Genomic DNA, 7,797 nt, shown 5'->3' on the forward strand with positions numbered 1-7,797 from the left:
CACAATTAGATCATAATAACCAAGCAAATTATAGACCCATTTCAAATCTTCCATTTATGTCTGAAATATTAGGAAAAGTGGTGTCCGCTCAACTGGGCTCTTTCTTGCAACAAAATGATATCTATGAAAAGTTTCAGTCTGGATTCAGACCGCACCATAGCACTGAAACTGCGCTCGTTAAAATCACAAATGATTTACTTTTAGCTTCTGACCAAGGATGTATCTCAATACTAGTTTTACTTGATCTTAGTGCTGCGTTTAATACTATAGATCACACAATACTCTTAGATCGACTACAAAATTATACTGGTGTTCAAGGACAAGCATTAAGCTGGTTCAAATCATTCCTATCTGACCGCTACCATTTTGTCTATTTAAATGGAGAAAAATCGATCATAACTCCAGTTAACTATGGAGTGCCGCAGGGATCTGTGTTAGGCCCTCTGTTATTCTCAATATATATGATGCCACTTGGAAATATTATAAGGAAACATGGAATTAGTTTCCATTGTTATGCTGATGACACTCAAATATATATTTCATCACGGCCGGATGAAAACGCTAAATTTTCCAAATTGACAGAGTGTGTTAAAGATATAAAAGATTGAATGACGCGTAATTTTCTTTTATTAAATCCAGACAAGGCAGAGGTAATACTTATCGGTTCAAAAAACCGCCCACAAAACCTCGCACAATACAACTTTAACATCATAGGATGTCCTGTTACTTTATCCTCTACAGTAAAAGACCTGGGTGTTATACTTGATTGCAACCTGTCTTTTGAAAATCATATTTCATATGTTACAAAAACAGCCTTTTTCCACGTTAGAAACATTGCTAAGCTACGTAATATGCTATCAGTTTCTGATGCAGAAAAGTTAGTTCATGCATTCATGACCTCGAGACTAGATTACTGTAATGCTTTATTAGCTGGTTGTCCTGCATCCTCAATAAACAAGCTACAGTTAGTCCAAAATACCGCCGCTAGAGTTCTTACTAGATCAAGAAAATATGATCATATAACACCGATTTTATCATCACTGCATTGGTTACCTATAAAGTTCCGTATTAATTACAAGGTATTGCTACTGACTTATAAAGCCCTAAACGGCTTAGCTCCAGTCTATTTAACGGATCTTCTATCGCCCTATAATCCATCGCGCTCTTTAAGATCACTAAATTCAAGGCTTTTGGTCATACCTAGGATATCCAGAACCACCAAAGGAGGGAGAGCATTTTCACATTTGGCTCCAAAACTCTGGAATAGTCTTCCTGATACTGTTCGTTGCTCAGACTCGCTCTCCCAGTTTAAAACTAGATTAAAGTCGCATCTCTTCAGCCAGGCATTCATATCATTTTTTTAATCTTACAGTTCAAACTACAATCCGGCCTCTAGCTCATAAATGCCAGAGGAGAACTGGCCCCCGACTGAGCCTGGGTTCTCCCAAGGTTTTTTTTCTCCATTAGGTCACCTGATGGAGTTTTAGGACACCATTAGGTCACTTGATGGAGTTTTTCGGTTCCTTGCCACTGTTGCCTTTGGCTTGCTTAGTTGGGGATATTTTGGGGATATTTAATTTAATTTTATCAATCAATAAATTCCACTAGAAACAAACCTTGTTGTATTTTAATTTAATACTGTGAAGCTGCTTTGATACAAACTGTATTGTGAAAAGCGCTATACAAATATACTTGACTTGACTTGACTTGACATGGTACTTGAGGTAGGCTACCTACTTAGAGTTGGTACTGGTAACAATAAACATTTACATTTATGAAATTTGTAAATAGTGTTTACTGTATTTACTGTGTTTACTGTATTTGCAGATTATTTTGAGCTTCTGCTAAGAAAAAAATAGTGTACTATATTATACATTTTTAAATATTATAAAATATATTATTACCAATCAAAAGTTGAATCAGAGTTTGCGCAATCTGAAGTCCTCGCAGGAGTTGGGGGCATCTCTTCACAGGTGTTGGGTCATCTGAAGTTTTCAGATTGGCTGGATCCAAACTGGAGCTGACATAGGCCTACTCTCTAGTTACCTCAGGATGGGCGTCCCGAGATAAAACAGAGAAGCAAACAATTAATTAAGAAAATAATTAGCGTAGCTGCTGTTCATAACATGCTCCAGCACCTGCCCTTTTGCCCCTTGGTGCCCAAAGTGCCCTTTTGTCAAGGCAAAATTTCCTCTCCTTTTTTTTTAATTAAAGGCCCTTTTGTGGATGCCTGCCCAATCTAACTATTAGTAAAATTAATGAATAATAATTTAGCCGTAAATAAAAAGACCCACATGATGACCTTTCACCTTACGAACTCATCCGGGACGATTCATCACTCACGCTGCACGCGCACTACCAGAGGATATCTTCAACTCTGCGGCTGCTGGTAAGTGGTGTTTCATTCTCAGCGAAGTGCTTTTGATGTTTGTTTACTTATTATTATTATTATTTTACAAGAACGACGTGAAGAGAGCATACAGACAGAGATGTTGTTTATATTGCTGTGTGTAGGCTGTAGAAGTAACGTTAGCTTGCTGTTTGAGAGAGACAAGTTTCAGAGGGTCTGGTCTTTTTATGTTATTTGACTAAAAACTATTATTTATACTTTAAACTATTGTTATTATTTCTACAGTATTAATAAAAAAATAAAAAAACGTAGAGTGCCTTAAAAATTATCACAACACTGGTAAGGCTTACCAGTATCTTATGTTTTGTGTGCAGCAGCCTCTGTGAACATCTCCCCTAGCAGCCTGGGCAGAGTCTGCAGCTTTACAGCAGGTCAGTGAGCTAGTGAGCCAGTTCCAAACACTGTCAGCAATCTTTACATCTTGTCATGGTCACATACAAATTGTTTAATCAGCTAATATATCTCCTATATGTTTGTTTTAATGTCTACAGTCTCAGATCAACTCCAGCAGTATATCATCATCATCATCATCATCATCAGCAGCAGCAGCAGCAGCAGTAACAACAACAACAGCAAAGGCAGCAAACTCACTTAAGGACTTTAGTAAGAATTTACCAGAACAGGTACCACATTAATGTTAAAAATCTTGTAAAGTATTAATTGCTATGTTTTTATTTTCATTGTATAAATGTAACTCTTGTATTTTTGTAAATCAGTTTATGCCATGAAAATAGCCACAGATGCTGACATGCCATTAAATAAAACTGTACTGTACTGAACGAAACATGGGCCACGTTGATTTTGTCCTACACAGTTTACTATTACAGCTGTTCTTTATTATTCTGTTTAACAGAGAAGAAAAAATCCATCAGGTTGGGACAACTTAAGATACTTCAGTTTCTAATCCCAGAGTTATTAATAGGTGCACATAATAATTAATTTTTTTACTCTTAAACTTAAAATTAGTCTTTTCTGTTCTGTTTCTTTTTCAAAACTGCATCAATGCATTTGCTGCCGTATCGATACAGAATCATCCATATTGATATATTGCTGTATTGATATTTTGAGCACAGCCCTATTTAAAGCCTTGTTCCATGTGCCCCCTTTTATACTTTGAGCACCTGCCCCTCCAGAGGTCTCTGCACGGCCCTGATACAATTAGACTAAATGTATGAAGCAAACTTTGTACGAAGCAGAAATAACCTCAACAACAACAACAACAATGTGATTGCATGATTTATCTGTCCATCAGATGAACCTAAAAGTGTAGTTCGTTACTATAGCAACAGCGGACTCCCGGCACATTTTCGGTAGAACAAAAAAAAGAAGAGCATTTTATTTAATGTTAACCCATACCCCACTTTATCAGACCTCTCACCTACCCTTCTTTGCTTTTCCCCTTCTTAAAAAACATTCAAATGATCTTACGTGGAGTTACTTTTCAAAATTAGTAATAAAACAATCGCTCTTGGCAACAGGTATAGCTAGTATGTTTGCTTAGCATAACGTCAAACATGACAATTTATGAGATTAATATCATGTTTTGCTCCAAAATCATTATATACACTCAGTTGTATTTGAAATAACTTGCTTCTGTGGTCCCATGTTGCTTCTTAACACAGAGTGAGACAGAAAATACATCATTTTATAAATTTCTATACTGTTTTGATTACAATACAAATGTTGATTAGCATTGCATTATAGACATTCTTATGAAATCCATTCTTATGGCTCGAAGAACACAGATAAACAGATATATCATCGCAATCATGTTTATTGTCTTCATGTTTCTAAAGTCAAAATGTCTCTATCTGCATGCTATTCAGCTGTAGTGGTGTCTGATGATGTCCATAAAAGGGATTTCCTGGAGCGTCATGTTTAATACGTCTTTGAATATCACTTGTAGACTTTTTGCACCAGGGTGCCCTCTGGCTTCCAGTATGAATGAAACAGAAATTATATGAGAAAGTTTAGTGCTCCACATTACTACATCGCCTCATTTTGGGTAAAAAAAATAAATAAATCTAAAGTACTTTGTAACCTAGTAACTTTAGTTGTTTTTCAAAAAACTATATATTACTTGAGTCATATTATTTTTCAGTACTTCTACTTGTACTCAAGTAAATTATTTCTTAAGTAGCAATACTTTTACTTAAGTACATTTTTTTTAGTACTCTTTCCACCAATGCATTACAATCTAGAGGTCATGAATGCATGAACCACCCTTACACATAGGAAATAAGATTTTCGAAAGACAAGTTGCTGTCTAATATAACGAAGTTGAAGTTATATCCTTCTAAATGCAAAATATATTCTAAGAGATTCTGTGAACAGGTTTTTGGTCCAATAATTAATACCTCAGTCTAAGCTGAATTTCATAGAACAAAATAACAGGTCATCCAATATTTACTATCGTTAACACAGTCAACTTAGATAATTTAGAGATTTCATCTGGTGTTGATGAAATATATAACTGAGTATCATCGGCAAATAGACAAAATGGTAACGGTCTGATAGGTACGATCTAAACCACCTTAAAGGGATAGTTCACCCAAAAATGAAAATTAGTCCATGATTTATTCACCCTCAAGTCATCCTAGGTGTATATCACTTTCTTCTTTCAGATGATTACAATTGGAGTTGTATTAAAAAAATGTCCTGGCTCTTCCAAGCTTTATAATGGCAGGGAATGGCTGTATATATTTGTTGAAGTCCATCAAAGTGCATCCATCCATGATAAAAGTGCTACACACGACTCTGGGGGGTTAATAAAGGCCTTCTGGACATATTTAAAACTTTATCGACTAAAATAACTAGCTTCCGGCAGACGGCCATACGCATCGATTTACGGCGAAAGAGTAACCCTTGACCTTGACGCACAACGTAATGACGAACGCGGAAGTAAAACAAAACAAAACATGCAGTCACAAATTTTTTAAAGAGAAATGTCGTAGGAGTTTGAGTTTGTTGCCCAGCCCTGTTTGTTTGAACCACGAGAGGCGTCAAAGCTTACGCTACTCCTACGTCATGCATAGTCAAGTGTTACTCTTGATGGAAAAAATATACAGCCATGCCCTGCCATTATAAAGCTTGTAAGAGCCAGGACGTTTTTTAATATAACTCTGATTGTATTTGTCTGAAAGAAGAATGTCATATACACCTAGGATGACTTGAGGGTGAGTAAATCATGGGCTAATTTTCATTTTTGGGTCAAATTCCTTTAATGCCAGTCCCAATACACAAAAAAACAGTTTGGTCAACGCAAAGTGCAAATTAAGCATAAACTCTAAAGAAGTATAAAATCTAAAAATACTGAGTACATTGAGGTATACTGAGGAAGTTAACCTGAGGGATTAAGGTATGAAATGGCAGATCAGATTGGCACATTTTTTCAGTTTATGTGTTTTTATGTGTGTGCCACTGCCTGGCAGTGTTCAGCTCCCGTATGGGGCTGGGGTCGAAGCTGTTCTTGAGTCTATTTGACCGCGATTTGAGGGACCTGAATTGTTTACCAGTGTAGTATTCTTGCGTTCTGCTAAGAACCAATCACATGCCAGAGACATATACCCTTATTGGCTATAGCACTTGTCAGCAAAGTTTATGCAAATTAGCTCTAAAAAAGTTTAGTGTGTATTATGCTGCTAAAGAGTTAACACTCATGTTGCAAGTCTGATTCGAGTTAATAAATCCTCATGATAAAACTAGTTCTGCGTGCACCCAGAGTCTCCTTGAATTCGTAATCATCATAACAAAAGCATAACGACCAGAGGGCAGCAGTACAAACAAGTGAAATATTGTAGAACGGGTCTAGGTATCATGTTGCTATATTCAAATAAATATTTCAAAATACAAATGTTGCCATATTCAAATAAAGATTTTATAATGTAGGCTGTGTCACTTATTAAACAATACGAGCAAATTACATGTCTGCATCTCGAAAGATTGCAGAATTCTAGCGGCAAATTATGTTTTATAAACAAAGTTCAGGAGGAGCATGTTCAAATGGTCTAATCAGCAGGAGAGGAGGCATATACACTGTCGACTCACCTAGATACCACAACAGTTTTCTGCATCCCTCTGCTACCTTGACTCCTCTCTCTTGGGTGGTTTCTATTCCCAGCCGGGGATACGGGGGAGTACTCTGGGATTGGGCTAAATTCCGAACTTGGATCCTCCCCTTGGACAGCATGCCAAATATGCTTATTTTACTCGTTTACTCTATTCGATCATTTGTAAGAGTGAACTTGTGAAAACAATTGCCACAGGTGATCGGACATTATTCACTTTTTTTTCCATTTAAAAACAAAAAATTGTAAAAAAAAATTGTTGTTGTTTTTGCCTTTTTATTATGATAACACAGTGAGTAGACAGGAAGCGAAGTGGGAGAGAGAAAGGGGGGACGGGATTGGGAAAGGTCCATGAGCTGGAACTTGAACTCATGTCACCCGAGCTGTCCACGAGGCTATCGGCACTGACGATAGGACATTATTTCCAACTTGACCGCAATTTTTTTTTCTCCATCATTCAATGCACCTGTACATAAATTAACCTTTATATTATGTCATCACAGATTAAAATCTATAAATCAAAATATTTCTTGCATTGATGAAGAAAAGGCTCAGCACCCAAGGCTCTATTGCCTAAATGGTGTACACTGTCTTTGGGTGGATTGCTGAGGCGGATTGGCGGCACGTTTGACCCCCAAAGTCTGGTTCGTTTGACTAGTGTGATCACTGCGTACCGTGCCCGGGCACGATTTGTTTAACCGTCCCTGGGCCGCTTGGAAGAGGTGGGCCAGAGCACGATTCAGTTTGGCTCAGTGCGGTACGCATGTATTGTGATCGTTAACCCCACTGGAGCAGAGAACAGCTACTACTTTTGTGTGTGCTACTGTCATCATTACAACAGCAAACACCTTATTTTACTACTTGGATACTACTTTTGTATATCAATGTGTATTTAGCTTTATAACAGGTCTGGTTCTCACCTTATTAATGAACAGGAATTGCAGTTTGTGAGTAAAGCTGCAAATTCCTCCGTCAAAGTCAGCTGCCGCTGGATTAATCTTCTAATACATGCAACACAATCAAGTGAAAATCGCTGCATGGCATAAATGATAAATCTATTAGGCAGTCTATTAGCAAAAGCACTTTTCTTACTGTTAACGTTCCGGGCCTGAGTACACTTATGTCATTTACGATGCAACTTTTTGTTTTGAAGAAAACAGGAAGAAAAGTTTTTCACTTGAGTGTACTGCCCGTATCAGAAAACTATTACAGAGGCAGCTGAATTTGACAGCTTTACTTGCAAACTACAATTCCTGTTTATCAATAAGGTGAGAACCAGACCTGTTATAAACCTAAATATACTCAAATTAATTAGATTAA

This window comes from Leuciscus leuciscus (genome assembly GCF_965113295.1).
Source record: "Leuciscus leuciscus genome assembly, chromosome: 23".
Lineage (NCBI taxonomy): Eukaryota > Metazoa > Chordata > Actinopteri > Cypriniformes > Leuciscidae > Leuciscus > Leuciscus leuciscus.